This window comes from Alosa alosa, chromosome 9 (genome assembly GCF_017589495.1).
Source record: "Alosa alosa isolate M-15738 ecotype Scorff River chromosome 9, AALO_Geno_1.1, whole genome shotgun sequence".
Lineage (NCBI taxonomy): Eukaryota > Metazoa > Chordata > Actinopteri > Clupeiformes > Clupeidae > Alosa > Alosa alosa.
In genome coordinates this window covers 15,155,104-15,171,982 of record NC_063197.1, presented here as the reverse complement: position 1 = coordinate 15,171,982, position 16,879 = coordinate 15,155,104, and the positions used below count along the sequence as shown (strand labels likewise).

The 16,879-nt window shown below is 44.3% G+C and overlaps 1 long non-coding RNA gene across 1 annotated transcript; it reads right to left on the bottom strand.

The window, feature by feature from the left end:
• Positions 1 to 638: 638 nt before the first annotated feature.
• Positions 639 to 2,056, bottom strand: LOC125300936. The gene is made up of 3 exons (XR_007194639.1): positions 1,769 to 2,056; positions 1,552 to 1,638; positions 639 to 1,425 (listed from the first exon to the last, which is right to left on the bottom strand). It is a non-coding gene; the product is annotated as an uncharacterized LOC125300936 (long non-coding RNA).
• Between the last annotated feature and the right edge of the window lie 14,823 nt (positions 2,057 to 16,879).

Sequence of the window (16,879 nt, the reverse complement as noted above, 5' to 3'; positions counted from 1 at the left end):
TAGACTTGTTGAGTGAGTACAGAGATCGATTGTGAAAACATACCGCACCAAGTCATTGTCTCAGACACTATATCATGTGCACACTTGGTGGTGGTGGTGCTAAAATCAAGTTCTGCCCTAAGGACATGGGGGGACAAGGACAAGGAGAGCAAATATGTGTTGTAGAATTTGGTTGATGTTTAAACCTGCAAGAGGATGAAGATTGAACTGTGTTTCACAGTTACACACACACACAGGGGCACGCATACTTGCTCTCTCTCTCTCTCTCACACACAAAATCGATGTTCAAACAGTTCAGACTATTGTTGTCTTGAATTGTTTGAAACACTGAGAGTAACCAAGAGGAGGTGAACAATTTAATGCTCACAAAGAGTTACATGACTATAAGGGATAAAGGAGCTGCAGGAGTAGGCCATAGAGAACATGGGAAATGGGATTTTTGGTGGCAACACCATGCACTACATCTAGTTTTGCTTGTTTTTGTGACCTTTAGTCAGTGGAAGAAGATTTACCCTTAGCTGTACTGAAAAACCAAGAAGATGCTCAGTTCATGACCTATAGCACAATGACATTTACCATCGCTATATTCATGTCTGGAGAGCAAAAATTTTGTACCGTCAGGAAATCAGCAGCCGAAACAACATTTTTTTTTTTTCATTTATTATTCCTTGCCAATTGGTAGAACACAATATCAAATGTCTTATTTAAAATTTTACATATATGATAACACAAAATGCAAATAGCCTTCAATATTTAAGTGCATTACTGATACATTTTGTTTTTCAAAATTAAGGATAACTGCTGGTAGAAAAACACCATAGAAAGTGCATTTTTGTATACATTAAGAGCTAGAATCATCATGACAAAATATATATATATATTGATTTCTTAAAAATTGGAATGTTTTCACACTCACTCTTCATAACATGCTAGTGAGCCCAAATGTTGAATTCTTACAATGGCTTATTTTAATGCTTTGGTAAAATAATATCATTAACAGGATATCTGAGGTATTGTAGGCCTTGCCAAAACTTACATCTATTCGAACACATCTGTGCCAGTTGTTTGGTCTAGGTCATCCAGGTCTTTTTCTTCCTTGTCAGAATGATTTACAAAGTGCTGGTGCAAGTAGTCTTAAGTGGCCTACTCCGATCATTTATTCTTTCTCGTCCACTTTTAGTGGTTGAGCAGCCTACATGCCAACAGGATAGACGCGCCGCTGTACCCCAAAACCTTCTATCCGTAGCACATCCCCCATCGAGTTCAAGAGCTCCGTGGTGGAGATATAGGAACCCAGGACCTCTGGTTGGAACAGAATCGGGCAGGACCGTCTCAGCTGGGCCAGAAGCATGCCATCCGGGTGTCTCCTCAACACATTCCTCAGGCGAACTTTGAGGTTAGACTGTGGTACATTTTCAGGTGGTGCTGAGATCAAAGGCAAGAAATGACCCTTAATGAGTTTTAGCTTAGGCCTAGCTAATGATGTAACCAAAATATGAGGGCTATCCCTGGCCTAAAAGTTGTCAAGTACGTGCACGTAGGCCTACCTACCTCTTGCGGGCTGAGGTGGCATGTGAGCCACTACTGCATCCCGGTAGGACTTGCAGTCTGGCGCACCATTAATTTTCTCCGTCATGTCTACTCAAAGAACAGAAGACCCAGTCAGGCTACAAACATGTCCTATCACCATCTGTCAATCAGGCTACATTATATTTTCAGTTTAACAATATATCTAATAGATTGTATAATTAAGTGGCTCTATACCAACCTGTAGATTTGACGCCTGTAGACTAACGTAAATAAAAAGTACGCAGTTGCAAACGTTTTCCAAATACAATTGAAGGCCTATTGCTTCCAATTTTTTTAATTCAGTTGCCAGGAGACTTGGTAGTTGACGTTACTGGTTAGCAATAAAGTGGTCAACAAAGTGATGTTAATACACATCAGATCTGTTGCTTTCTGTTTCATTTTTTCAGAAAAGAGTGTTATAAACTTCCTTGTTATGTGTTTGTAGGGGCGCGGCTGTAGTAACTAACCACTGGTAGCAAACACGTCACTCTTCGTCAAACTACAGGTCTGTAGTTTAACCAGCAGATGGCGCAGAAGTACTGCAACTAGTCATAATACAACTGCTCATTCTGAGTGCCCACTGTTCACCATGTGATCATCATCTAATACAGGCCTACACAGTTATAGGACAAATACATTCAGGAATAAATATCTTGAAAGACACATTCAAAATGGCAGCATCCAAATATAGGCTAATTCAATAGGTTACTGAGCATATATACTGTGGCCAAAGGGTAAGGCTGAAGTTTACTATGGCATCTGTCATAAAACATTTCACTGAAATGTTGACTTGGTAATTAACGTTTTTCATGTGACGTATTCTAGGTTCTATAGCTTTGTTTACATCCACCTGGTAGGCAAGGGACAAGTTGAACCCATTGAACATCGTTGTCTGCAGCTGCCTCTCAGTAGGCTACATCTCTGTATTTCAGCAATGTTAACATTTCAGGCATCAATAAAGGTGATGATGAAACGTTATCCCATTGTTCAATATTTGATAGCCTGTCACAGGAACGTTATTTCGCTAAAATCGCCCTGATTTGGTGCATTGATCTGTATCGATAACGTTATGGGAGAACCTGCATGTAGCCTATGGTAGCCTAACTTTTTTTCTCTGTTCAAAACTCGGTTTACACGAAGACGATAGACTTTCTTAGAAGCTGTGAAATTTGGCCAGAAAGGAACATGTCTTCCCTCTGAAAGTTGACACAAAATCAAACAATATTTAATCATTTAACTTGAACTGAACAGCGCCAGCTTTTGGTAGGCATGTAGACTCAGCAGACGTTAAAACGGTAGCCTACAGTGTCAGTCAGCATCATGTAACATTAATGTCGTTAAAGTCATGAATCCTGTAACATATTATAACATATAACAGCGATGACTCATTCGAAGACGATCTGCATGGATATATAACCACCCAGAAAAACTCAGAATGTAAGTGATAAAGTTCATTAATTGTATGAAACTTTTTTACTAGTTCATTGCAGTATCGGCTATATTAGGCTGTTATGCTAGCTCAGCCTTTAAATATGCTGTTATTTTAGTAATGTGGACTTGATTAAACGGGTAAAGATAATTCATAAACTTATGAATTCATGAACTTATGCTTATTTCTTACATGACTGAAGCAGTAGCCTAGGTTCAAGCGGTGTTTGAGGTTGCTGTGTTAAGTTCAGCTCAAAAATCAGTTTATTTTGACATACGGGAGTTAGCCTAACTGAGCTGTAGGCTATCACATAAGCCTATTCTGTTTTGATTTATTTTGTGATAATCAAATGACACTCATGATAACTTGAAATAGAAGGACAGAAGATAGGTGATTGATGTCCACAAGCACGAATTTCCGCGAGACAAATTAGAACAAACTGTTCCGTAAAAAAATGTGTTTAAAATGCTGCACTTTTTTCCCTTCATAGCCTCTCTCTGGCAATTCATTTTGGATGACTGTAGATAGTTGTATTTTTAGCCTCGTCTTCGTAGACAGTAGGCTACACCATTAGGCCATCTTGAGAGTAAAATACTTCACAGCTGCTAACGATCATCCTCCACAACCACGAGATAGGTAGGCTAAACGGTCGTTCGTTGCCTTTTTGCTTCTTATTGTAAAACCAACTGTCCTACACAAGTGGTCGGCATCCCGGTCAATATTTGATATTCAAATTTCAATTTTGAAGCTTTTTGTAGCCATGTGTAGCCTATGCAACCCGACTGTTGTAGGCTTGCCTACCACTCTGCAGTGCCTTGTCTACCATTCTTGCCTACCACTCTAGTTGTAAACAAACGGTCACATGACATTATGATGTAGGTGCAAAACCTTAATAGCACCATCCAGTGGACCATTTAAATTGAAGCCTGCAGTTGCCCACAATTGGTGATGTTTCATGGGATGTGACTATTTACACTAACATTTAGTCATTTAGCTAATGTTTTGTTATATCCAAAGTGACTTACAAAAAAAGGGGAAAAAATCAAGGTACAGTGCAACAAGGATATGTTAGTGCAGCAATAAGTAGGCTACTACTCGCATCAAGTGACAGTTCTAGAAGGGGGATAGTCTAGTGATAAGTGCTAGATTTAACATCCAGTTGTTGGTAGTGCTAGGAGAGGAGGTAGGCTACTCTCTTAAGAGCTCTGGGGGGCTCAGAGGGACTCAGGGGCTCAGGTAGGAACTTGTAGTGCATCCCACCAACGCAGAACAAAAAAGGAGAAGTTTGGATTGCCCTGAGTGTACGGGTGGTGGAGCCAGACGTTCATTAATTTTTCTGTGATTTATAGACTGTGAGCCACTAAATATGTGGCTATTCAAGTGTCTGTGTCCCTTGGTCCATATAATTCACCATGCAGCAGGCCTATAGCTACACGCACATGCAGATCTAACGTATTGAAACGACTACTGTGGTTTCTTTTGTTTCCACTGAACATTCTTAATTGGTGCACACTGTGGGCAGTTTTTTTTGTTCATGCACTTGCTGCACAGAAATATGCACATTGCCATTATAAAGATGAAGAGCTTTATTTTTGTTGGTGGAAAAATCTGTTTTTATGGTGAGTTGTCATGTGAAATTTAGCCCAAACTTTTTATTTATTTGATGACAGAAATGGTACCTTTTGCCACAACATTATATGGAAGAATGAACAGCATACCCCTAACTGGAGATAGGAATCTTCCAGCAAATCTGAAACTGAAAAATGTTTGCAAGATAATGTGTGTATTGGAATTTGCCGGAATGATGGACATGTATGATCATACAAGTAAGATAAGGTAAAGTAAGATAGAAGGATTGCAAATCTTCCTGAACATCACATTTGTACATCTTGTCAGCATTGTCAGTCTCACATAGCTTTCTCAAAGACAGCGCCATACCAGCTGTTTGTCTGAGCACTTGTTTGCAATTTACAAATGCCAGCGCACATTCTAGCTCCCTCCTCCAGCCTGCATTGTGAGCATGTACAAGGAGGGTGTTATCAGAACATCACAGCAGCTCCTCAGTGTGAGGTAAGTCTGCAGCCACCCAGCATGCACAATCCCCACAAATAGACCCACTTTTTCGCATGACGGGTGAGAGGAGAGCATATTGGGGGACCACAGCCAGGCTAAAAATACACACGCCTGTGGGCCAGTTTGAGTGCGCCCTCGGCCTGAGCCTCCCCCACATGCACTCCATGGCTTCCTGTTTGCCGCCACACTTTTCCACTCAGCTGTTTGCTTAGCCGGCAGTCTATCTCTCTCTCTCTCTCTCTCTCTCTCTCTCTCTCTCTCTCTCTCTCTCTGTGGCTGCACTCGCTCGATGCACGGCAGGCTCATGTGGGTCACCTGTCAAGCTGTCACACTTAGCCAAAATGTTAGACCTTGAACGGGTTGGATGTTTAATGCAGATAATGCTCTACCTGTCACCCTAAAAGCAATCATACTTTACAGACCTCTTCAGCATGAGATAGGCATTAGTTCACTATTAGTTTATATGTGCTAGGTATCTATATTAGGGATTCACTGAATATTCACAGTCATATATTGTTGATTGTCATATTTTCTCTCTGCAAACCATTTTCAGTAGTCTCTGAGCTAAAATAAGATTGTAGCTCTCTATGATAACGCAGTAGAATTTATTCAAACTAGCTATAATGTCACCCGTTGCACTGATTGTCAGGCCATTCCAGCATCCACCATCCTTTTAAGAAGGGTTGCCTGCTTGCGTTCTACACCTTCATGGACATGAAGATGCATAACTGTTCTTCATAAACATGCAATGTTTATGCAGTGTGCTTGCCGCATTTAGGTAACATCGCAAAGGGCTGATGTTTGCTGCAGTTGGCTGTTTCCCGTGCTGGTCTCGTGCATGTGCCTTTAAGAGATCAAACACGACCATATTCTTATTCTGAGTTGGTCCACATGCATGTGGAGGAGGACAGCCAGCTAGCAGGTACTGCTACTGTTGCTGGTTGTGGTGGGAGGTGTGTGTGTGTGTCTTGGGGGGTGGCGGGTGGTGTAGCAGCAGAGTGAGTGGGAGTTGCAAAATGTGTCTCTTCAGGCCAAGCACGTGCAAAGGTGTGATGAGGCTGAGTGGGAGAGCGAAAGAGGGGGATTGGCCAAGGTGCAGGGCCATGGAAATGTGTACAGGCACAACACGACAGCCAAGCGCAGCCGCCACCAGTAGCAACCGGATCCTGTGTCTGACGCAATCACTTCACAGCATGCAGAGACATATGTCCCTCGAGGGCTCAAAGTGTCCTCACTCTCAAAGAGGTTCCACCTGCTACCTAGGAATATCTTTACAGTGTGTGTATGTATTGTACTAGTCACTGCATGTACGAATATGTTGGCAGAGAGGTTGTGTTTATTCAGAGAAGTACAATGTTGTTTGTGTCATTGGACAACAACCAAGAATTGACAGCTTGGTACATTTGTCAAAGTGCATGTTTTGCTTATAACAACTGCTTATAACAACTGACCCTCAATCAACCTGTCAGCAGGTGTGTGTGTGTCTGTGTCCACGCACGCTTGTGGGTCCTAAAACAATGGCGCTTGAGAGACGATAGCAGACAGTATGTGCCGTCTCATGGAGAGCTGAGTGGTGAGTCTCCCCTCCCCTGCTCACTGCTCCCTCCATCAAAGAAGTGTAAAAAAATGTTGCCATGGAAACCTGCTGTACCATCCTCCACCCAAAATCCCTGTCTCTATTAAGGGACCATTGGAGGTGGGGTTGGTGTAGGGTGAGGGAGAAGATGGGGTGTTTAAGCGGTGTTGGTTCTGGCTTGTGTATAAGAGCCATCCTCGGGAGGATCAGGCCTATAGGATGAGCACCCGGCAGAAAATTTGTACGGCTGCGGAATTTGCATGATCCCCTGTGAGAAGTCAACGTGCGGGAAGAAGGAGGGGAGTTGTCGCGTTTGTTGTTGTTTGTTGTCCCCGAGGGCATGTGCGATGCGTTTCGGAGAGCCAAATCGTCTGTATCCTGGCACAGGAGACACAAACAGCCGCGGTTGTCGTGGGTGTGTACCGGCTGTTTAGCTACTGACGCACTTGCACACACTCCACCCCCCATCCGCAAACACACACATACACACACGCAAGCACACACCCCTCCTCGGAGCCAGGGCTGATATGCATATCCCACAGGCCTCCATTCATGCAAGGTGAGCCAGAGCTGACATGACAGAGCGCTGCCATGGCAACCAGCATGCACACCGACATGTGCCTACACGCACAATAATGAAGCCATTCTGCTGCCTCCACACCTCCTGTGTCACTCTGTTTAACCTCCTGATCCAGCTCTCTCTCTCTCTCTCTCTCTCTCTTCATCTTTTCTTATTCTCTCACATCTATTCTTATATTGAGTCAATATTGCATCTCAGCAGCAATTGCATTTAGTAGGTGTAGTAGTAATAGTTTATTTTCAGTAATTTTACACCGTTTTCCAGTATACATAAATATAGATAGCAATAAAATAACAGGGAAAAAGATGAAATGCCGAAAAAGAGACTGATAATGTGTAGGCCGAAGATTTATCTTACTATATTTATTGGTATGATATGTGTAGTGTTTCTAATACCGGTAGAACCTATCAGTGTGTGCATTTGGCTTACATAGCAGGGGCTTGAACGCTGAGTAAAGACTCTGCCAGGCATTCCAAACACAGGGAGAGACAGACAGAGAGAACAAAGACTTCATCTCTCTGCTGACAGCCCATACATTTGATGTGATAATTGTGTTTGCATGTTTCTTTGTTTCCTTGCAACTTGTCCGACCCATTCGATTTAAACAAGGCAATTAGACTGAGGCTTGTGGGTATGTAAATGCTTCAATGTTATGACTTTCTAGAAACGTTTTTAGCAGGATTTTATTTAATTACAGTCTCAGGCAATAATGGACTTCCTGCCCTAATAATGAAAACATTATTATGCGTCTTCAGATGTAGGCAGTAAATATAGCTGGTTGTGTTTCTAGGTGTCTAAATCTAACAGATTATTTTGAGGCATTTTCACACATTTGGCTGCAGTGTTTAATGTGATATCAAATGTGTAGGAAGTATGAGTTAAAAACAGAACAGTTGTAACATTAAATTCAAAAGCTGCAAATATTTAGTATTACATTTGTAAACAGGGTCTGAATGCCATTTCTGGCCCTTCTTCTCTTATACTTGCATGCATGGTGTTGCAGTTGGAGTTTTGCTGACCCTGCAGTTCAGCACATGTCATTAATATCTTCAATCTAAGGTGCGGGTGCTCTGTTTCTGTGACCACCGAAAGCAACCAGTTGCTGTAGACTGTATTGCACCTACTCTCGTTTCCATAGAAGCGCAATTACTTTGCATCACAGTGGCTCTGAACTGAGTCTCTCTCTCTCTAGGCCCTTCATAACTGTTGTTGGGTGCTGCCAAATCTAATGCTACAACACTAAGCAATTCTCAGTTGCCTGAACACATTTCCTGAATCGATCACCCTTTTGGCAAGACCATAAACAGTTTTCACATATAAAACTCTATTCTTATGCAAGAAAACACATTTTGCATTGTAATGCACTTGTGATGCATAATGGTAACAACAAGTGGCAAAAGGTAAACATAAAGAAAGCACAAATGTCATGTTAAACACAACCACTCAACATTTATTACATGATGTGACAACCAATATAAGCTAGTTCAGGGTGTAAACAAATGGTTGAACAGTGCAGGTTCATATAAACAATGGACAGAAACTATCAGTGAGGCATTCAGAGTACATCGTAGGCTAGACTGCAATACTTCTACAGTACTGAAATGTATTTGCTAAACAAATGGTTTGAAACCTTTCACCCTTTCAAAACAGTAAACACAAACCCCCTTTCTCAATACTTTATTTTCTCAATACTTTATTTTCACTAGCCTGGGTTTTCCCATGCTGCCTTATGCGCACAATTTTATTCACGCTGCTAGGCAGCCTGGATTCCAATAAAGGAACCAATCACAGAACGGAGGGGGGGCAGCAAGACGATGACGACATACCGAATGATGAGCTACGTACAAACACATTTGATAGACATTCCAATAGCCCAATAAACGGCTTTGGGCATTCATAAACCACGTTTCAAATACGAGAAAATGTACATGTAGTTCACAGACCCCATCTCAATGACATGCGGTTTGGCGTTAGCCAGGCCATATTTTCACTGGATTTACAGTAAATCCCAGATATCAGATTGGCAGATAGCAGGCCACTGGTGGCATGCCACTTTGGTCCGTCGTCGGGCCATTATCTCTTTAAATTTAACTCGTCATGAATATTACGAAAAGACGTGACATTATGAAAATGATGGATGAAGTAATAACTGAATAAATTAAAAAGATTTTAGACCAATATTGGTAAAATATTGGGGCATTTGTCGGCAACCCACCAGCGGACCGCCAGAGAACCGATGAGCAAAAGGCTCCGCCAGCCTCTTGCTATCTGGGATGTTGAATCCACTGAGTTATGATATATTTTTGCTTTGTTTTGTTTTGTTTTGTTTTTTAGATGCAAAATGCATTTTACTGTATGAACACTATTTTGCATTGCTTATCTGTTCAATGACTGTTCAACAGTGCATTTTGACTGCTTTGTGAGGTGATCTGAAGACAGTGTTTAGTTTTGAGCAGGTACAACTATTTTGAGGCGATTGTTCAGTTTTGCAGAGGTTGTCAGAGGTTTTGTGAATGTAGTTTGAGATTTGGGAGTTGTTTTTACAGTTTTGAGAAAAGGGTGGATGGTTTCAAAAAATGTGTTTTAGCAATTGTGAAAAACTGTAATTGCTCAAGGTGCAAACTTCAGACTTCAAAGTGCTTTCCTCAAAATTGCTGAGATTTCTATACTCACGAATACCTCCTGGAAATGTTACTTACTGCAAAGTTTGAAATGTGAGATAAACTGCTTGAAAAAACAACATATCTGTATGCACCATTCATAGGCAAGCATAGTTAAATCTGGTTTACATCTGATCTGGTCCTGAACTGGTTCTGATCTGCCTTGGCTCTGTTGATAAAACTGCTCCTGCACCCAGTGCCACAGCTGTTGCCTTTGTTCTAAAGCCACAGGATGATTCACATTATTTCCACCTGTCATTCTTCCCTATGATGCCATAGTACAGCGGCTAAGGCCAGATTTTTTTATCAGAATCGTTCAGATTTTGTTCAGTTTTTGCAGAAAGCACAGTTATACTGTGTCATTATCAGATGTAAAGGAAAACAGAATAGCATATGTATTAGCTCATGGTTTTGCATGAGCAGAAGGCTAAAAAACAATGGGTAACACTTTACTTGACAGTATCGACATAAGTGACATGACACTGTCATGAACATATGACACTGTCATGACACATGAACCCTAACTCTAACCCTAAACCTAAACCTAATCCCTAACTTGTTATGACAAAAACAGAATGTCACTTAATAACAGAAGTGTTATGTCATAAACATTTCTGACTTGTTTATGACTCATTCATGACAGTGTCATGTCACTCTTATGTCGATACTGTCAAGTAAAGTGTAACCAAACAATGTTTGTTTGGGGGAAAATAAAAGCTATGTTTTATTAATACATTTACATTCACCCCTAAAAAAATTGTGCTCCATATCAGCTGTGATAGGCAGTCTTGCTGTGTGGCGTAGGCGATGTTTTATGTACTGTACCCTCTGAAAATATTTGAATCCTTTCTGTAAGAACTTTGATTGGTGGATTCAAATAAAGAATTCATGAGTCTGTGTGTGTGTGTGTGTGTGCGTGCGTGCGCGTGCGTGTGAATGTGTGCGTGTGAATGTGTATTCCAGTAAACGTAGGTGGGTGTACACTAGGCTGATACGTGGGCTGAATCAATAAGTGGATTGCTGGCACTGACGAGACAGGAAGAGGAAATACAGTCCCGTCCTGCTGCTACGCATTCCCCTCTCACCCACAGGCCACCACTGCCGCCACCACCTCTGACACCGCTGCGCTTCAGAGAGGCGCCGTGAGCCAAACAGGGCGAGGCTCGGGTTTGGAACGAGGCCAAGGTTGGCCAAGACTCTCAGTCGGCGGTGAATGATCCAGCTATTGCATATTATAGATATTGAGGAGGTGGCAACGCTTCTGAACTCTCTTCCCTGAGCTCTCCTCTGCTCCGTCACCGGCTAAGGCCCAGTTTCTGTGAAAGTACCCACCCAGTGCTATTGAGCCACATTTCATTGTGAATCCACACCCGACAGCAATGCATTTAATTCACCCTGCCACACATGATAAAGAGCACACACACACACAGACATGGACACACTTCAAGGAGAGCACACACACACAACTTCTATTGTGTGTGAGTGAAACTCCTCCTGGTATATTTGGAAGACAATCCAAAGGTGGTTTTGGGTGGGGGGGGGAACTGCTCGCTAAAGAATGGGCTGGCATTGAAACAACAATTTACAAGGAACCATGTCAGTTTTCAGATTACAAGGAGGCTGAAGGTGGTTTGAGGCTTATTCTTTCCTAATGGGCTGTCTCATCACCCCAGGACCTGTTTCCCATTCACAGGCTTAAAGCCTAACCACCACTAGACTCAGTAAAGCTATTGTGCTGGTAATCTCTTGGATTTTAGCTCTAATGCATATCAATGGTGCACTGTATTTGTTCAAAACTATTTGAATATCTTAACAAAGTTTTAGAATCTTTGTTTGGGGAATAATGTGTTAATGTCTCTAATATGCATCCTTTAAATGCCCCTTTCTGAGCAGGCAACAAAAGTTGCGAAAAGGTTCCTCAAACAACAGAAGCTGCAGTAGAACCTCGGCACCAGCAGGGGTCTCTCTCTGCTTGCTGCTCTGCCCAAAGTCTTGTCAGTGAGCACACTGACTGAATTGACTGCCTGCCGTCCGAGTAAAAGTGAAAAACCAAGGGAACCCTTTTCGGAAGCACCTGCCCTGAACTCTCCCCGTGCAATGCCCCCCCCCTCTCTCGACCCTCCACGTCCTCCCCGAGCTTCATAATTCCAGGAAGAGGACGTGGCCGTGGACACAGACGGACGGGGAATGGTCCCCGTGACTCGGCCCGTTCTAACCCCTACCTCTCAGGGCTCCAGCAACCTCATTCAACCTTCCACCCACTCAGGCAGGAATGCAGGGGAGGAGAGGAGAGGAGGGGAGAGAAGGAAAGATAGACAGGAAAACAGAGCAGAGGGCAGAGAGGGAGGAGGTGGGAGAAGAGGAGTGGAGGGGAGAGTGGGAGGAGAGGAGAGGAGGAGGTGGGAGAAGAGGAGTGGAGGGGAGAGTGGGAGAAGAGGAGTGAGGAGGGGAGAGGGGGAGAAGAGGAGAGGAGGAGGGTGGGAGAAATAGGAGGAGGGGATTATGAAAGTGGGAGAAGATGCCCGATTATGAAATATGCCCGCAAGCGAGTGTGTCTCTCTGTGTTACACCAGTGAGCCCCTCTCCTCTCCCTCTCTGGGCCTCTCTCTCTCTGTGTGTGTGTGTGTGTGTGTGTGTTTCGATGCACACAGACAGAAGAATGTGCTCTGTGTAAACTTCACACACACACACACACACACATCACAAGGTGTGTGTGCTTCAAGTGCTCTGGGCCAGTGCCACAGTGGTGTGGGTGGTACCACTGAACAAGGGCAGATGACTGACAGCATTCATACACTCATATTGGAACACCATTGGGCAATCTTCCTCTGCTTTAGTTCATAAAAAGAACAGCCGTCAACATGAACTCATTATCTCTGCATAACTATCTTATGACTTCAGCTCTTGGGATTATCAGTGACATATAGCCATCTTTGTCATTACTAGTCATTGCTGATGTAACCTGACACAGCCATATTGTGTTTTTACAATGTTATCGCACTTAAGTGCTGTGTAGTTTCAAGGGTGATGGGAATATGAAAGTGAAAGAGGAATTATGCTTTTTTAGCGTATCATTTCCTGATATTTGACACATTTGGCATCCATTATTGTGTGTGGGAACAAGACTAATGTGCAAGATGATCATTCCAATTTGCCATTTAAGCCGAGGGTTAATCTTTGAGGCCTGTAATGGCAGTGGGGGGGTCTGTCTGGGAATACAGTGGGTGTTATCTGAACGCTGAGCTCAGAAGTGGTGGCAGGTGGTGGTGACAGAAACATAATACCCCAACCACACCTACCTTCACCCCGACACACACACACACACACACACACACATAAACACACACACACAGGTGGCTTCGAGTGTGACCCCCCCCTCTGAGGTATCCCACGGAAGATGACAAGAGGCTCTTTTATCTGCAAGCTCCGGGCTTTTAACGAGCTCAACACAACAGGCAGACTCACACACACAATCAGTCGCCTCGTTTGGTCAGGTCATTTGAGCGCAGGTCATCTGTTGTCATTGTCCGACAGAGCAGACACTCACTGCTCCTGACGTGTCCACCAGCGTGTTCTTTCCCCCTCTGTGCCTCACTCCATCTCAAGGTTCCCCAGCGCCTTCCTCGATGTCAAGACGTCAACCAAGGCCACTGGACTATTGCCTGCCATGGGTGTGGGAGAAACAGGAAACACACTCCCCCACCTCTCTCTCTCTCTCTCTCTGTTCAGACTTTTGTGGTAAATTAGTGGTGTTATGCGCGGTTCATGTGATGCATCAATACATTTATGTGCGAAGGTTTGTTTGTTTGCGAAGGGATTCGCTCTGAGGAGCAATTACGAGCCCCCACTAGTCCTCAGGGTGACGCACAGGTGAGCTGCGTAAGCTATCATTTCCACACAAACAGCATCTCCCATGTGCATTTAGAGCCGACCTCCGTGTGACCCAGCTCTATTAGCCTGCACTGCCTTCCATGGAAGGTCAGCCCCTGCCGTCATTACCTCCGCCAAAGGAGGTGATGTTTTCAGTGCGGTTTGTTTGTCTGTTTGTTCATTTGTCTGTGTGTTCAGGGTTACACACAAACACTGCTGGCTTGGTGGAAAGGTGTAGAATTGGACCTGTTAGGGAAAGTCTGTCCAATGCTGAAGAGGCTCCAACTCACAGCAGCTTAATGAATTTAGTGTAACTTTCACTGAGGTTACAGTATTTGGCCGTGGCAAAGGTCTACGCTCTCCAAATAGTTTGCGGTGGTATTTTGCAACTGTCTGAGCGGTGAGAGGTAATAGACTAATATCACCTCATGTGGTCACGGCTCATTAAGTATCCCTTACGGAAAATAACTAGTAAAGAGTAACTACTAAATAAGATTTCTATAGTAGTTCTGTTCTGTAATAACATGTATGCATTAGAAGTCCCAAAATGCTATGAGATTCCTATGAGCAGCGCAGTGTGTGTGTGTGTGTGTGTGTGAGTGTGTGTGTGTGAGAGAGAGAGTGTATTAAAATATATATTATATATATATATAGAATGTATATTAGAATCTTCTTGGTGCTTGTGTTTGCAGAAGCAGAGGTGTTTATGAGGGCTGCGTCTGCACACACCCACTGCAGGCGGGGGGCCCAGGAACACTCGACACTGGATCTTCCGGCAGGGATAGAGGTGGGTGGATGGTGGTTGGTGGTGGGGGTGGGTTTGAAGTTGGGGGTTGGGGGGCCGGGGCGTGGCTGGGAGACGGAGTCGGACACAGCATTCCTGCCGGATCAGAGGGCGTGATGCGTGGGTGGGTGGCTCAGCGGTCGAGGCCGTCGTGTCGGAGAGACCGTAGTGCACAGAGAGAAGTGCAGAGAGCCTGAGTGCGCTGGCCAATTCCTCAGCACTGACATCAGCATCTTTGAGCTGGCCTGCTTGCTTGCTTGTCGCTCCAGCCCACCCACCATGGGTCATCCACCCACTCTCCTGCCTGCCTGCCAGGCACCCAGGCCTGGGTAGTCTCAAACTTTAGACCCTTGATACAGCCAGGCCTGCCTGGTACAGACAAATGCACAGAGACAGTTCACAGATGGCATTGTCTAAGGCCAATTACAAGAATATGGTCCACACACATTTTTAATAAAATAATCCTGCCGAAGCTCTCCTCTGAAGGTGAGGGTAGCAGTAGTGACAGACAGACAGACAATTGGGGAGAAAAGAAAGATAGATTAGATAGACTGCTCTGAATAGTATCATAATTGTGTCAGAGGTCAGTGGTTTGTTTGGATTATAAAAAGCAACTGCCTGGAAGAGCACAGACAGGGATGAGTCAAAACTTCCTGTGGTAAAATAAAGCCAGAGATTAATTCCATGGTTCCAGGTGGAAAATGCTGAATGAGTGAACAATGACTGTGTGTGTGCGTCAAGTATGTGCATCAAGATCAGAGAAGGACAGGAGGTGGCTGTTGCTCAAGACTCAGGACAGCATTTAGAACAAAGCATTCCATGCTGCCGTGTGCCGTGGATTGAGAATTATGCAACCAGACGCTCAGACAGAGTGATATTTGAATGTGCTGACTGTCTTGTAGGCAGCACACCGGTGCCACGCACAGGAAAAAGATGACCTTCTTGATAGGTGAACAGTGAATGCATTCTCAGGCTGCTTTTTTCCACCTCCCTCTCTCTATTTTCTCTTTCTTTCTCTTATATATATATATATATATATTGTAAATATTAGAGAGTGAAAGGGAAGTTTAAAGATTCCCCTGGAGTTTGCCAGATATTTCTCAGGTTTTACTGGTCATGGCAGCTGTTACTGCAGCTGACCACATGTAGTGCTGTAGGGTGACGTAATGGAAACCAGTGTGTTTGAAGTAAATTGTGGAGGCCGGCCCAACTTCACTGATAACACAGTAATTGCGTCAGATGGGTTTCTGTCAGTTGTATGTGAAATAATCCTTTTTTTTTTAAAACTCATTTCTGACCAGACAAGGTGACATACACATGGAACTGAAGAGGACAAGTAGAGAGATTTAAAAAGAAAAGAATAGGACGGAAAAAAAGTCAAGATAAGGAATGTTGCTGAGAAGTGGAACCCCAGTGCACTAAGAAAGGAGACGAGTGTAAACAGAGTCAGTCAGTGCAGAAGAATGCAACAGGCATGCTGGGCCCAGGGGACTGGGACAGGGGTGATGGAGGCGATGGGGGGGCATAGGGGGAGGCTGAGGGAGTGGGAGGAAGCCCGGGAGCATCGTGCCGGGGCAAGAAAGGGTGGGGGAGTGTCTGGGAAGAGATGGGTGGAGCAGGCCTTTAAGAGAAGGAGCTCCAGTGAAAACTGTGAGCTGGTGAACTAAAGGAAAGGGGTGGGGTTGGGGAGAGTGTGTGTGTGTGTGTGTGTGAGAGTGAGAGTGTGTGGTGGTGGTGGTGGTGGTGGGGAGGGAGTCGTAAACTTCAAAAGGTCAGGCAAGCGGATAGGAGGAGGAGGAGGAGGTGTGTGTGTGGGAGGGTAGTAGGTGTGTGTGTGTGGGAGGACGAGCGGTGGACTCGTGTGGTGTGTTTCAGGAGGGCCCCGGTCCTGCAGGCGTCCTGCTGAAAGCATTTGAAGCCTCAAACCTCCTGTGGCCCCATAAGCCCCAAGGTCAGCAGCGGAGTGGAGCGGAGGAGAGGAGAGGGTGATGAAGACCAGGCCAGCGCTGAGGAAGCAGACCAGCGGGAGAGCGGAGGGCCATAAAAACAAAGCCCCACATCCTCCTCAGTGTGGCTGACCCTGCCAAGGGCACCCTAAATAACCAAGATCCTCTCTCACTCCAGAGGGGAGGAAGGCCCTCACCCGGTCACTCACTGTCCACGGGAGTGATAGATGATTTAAATCCAGGTGCCGAGGCTTTGATCTGAGGATCTAAATGCACATGTAATCCTAGGGAATAGGAGGGGGCATTGTGAAAACTCTGAAATCTTTCTTTAATTTGCTGTATTTTCATATATTGCACTGACAACTGTGTCCTCTCTCCTCTCTGTGTGTGCA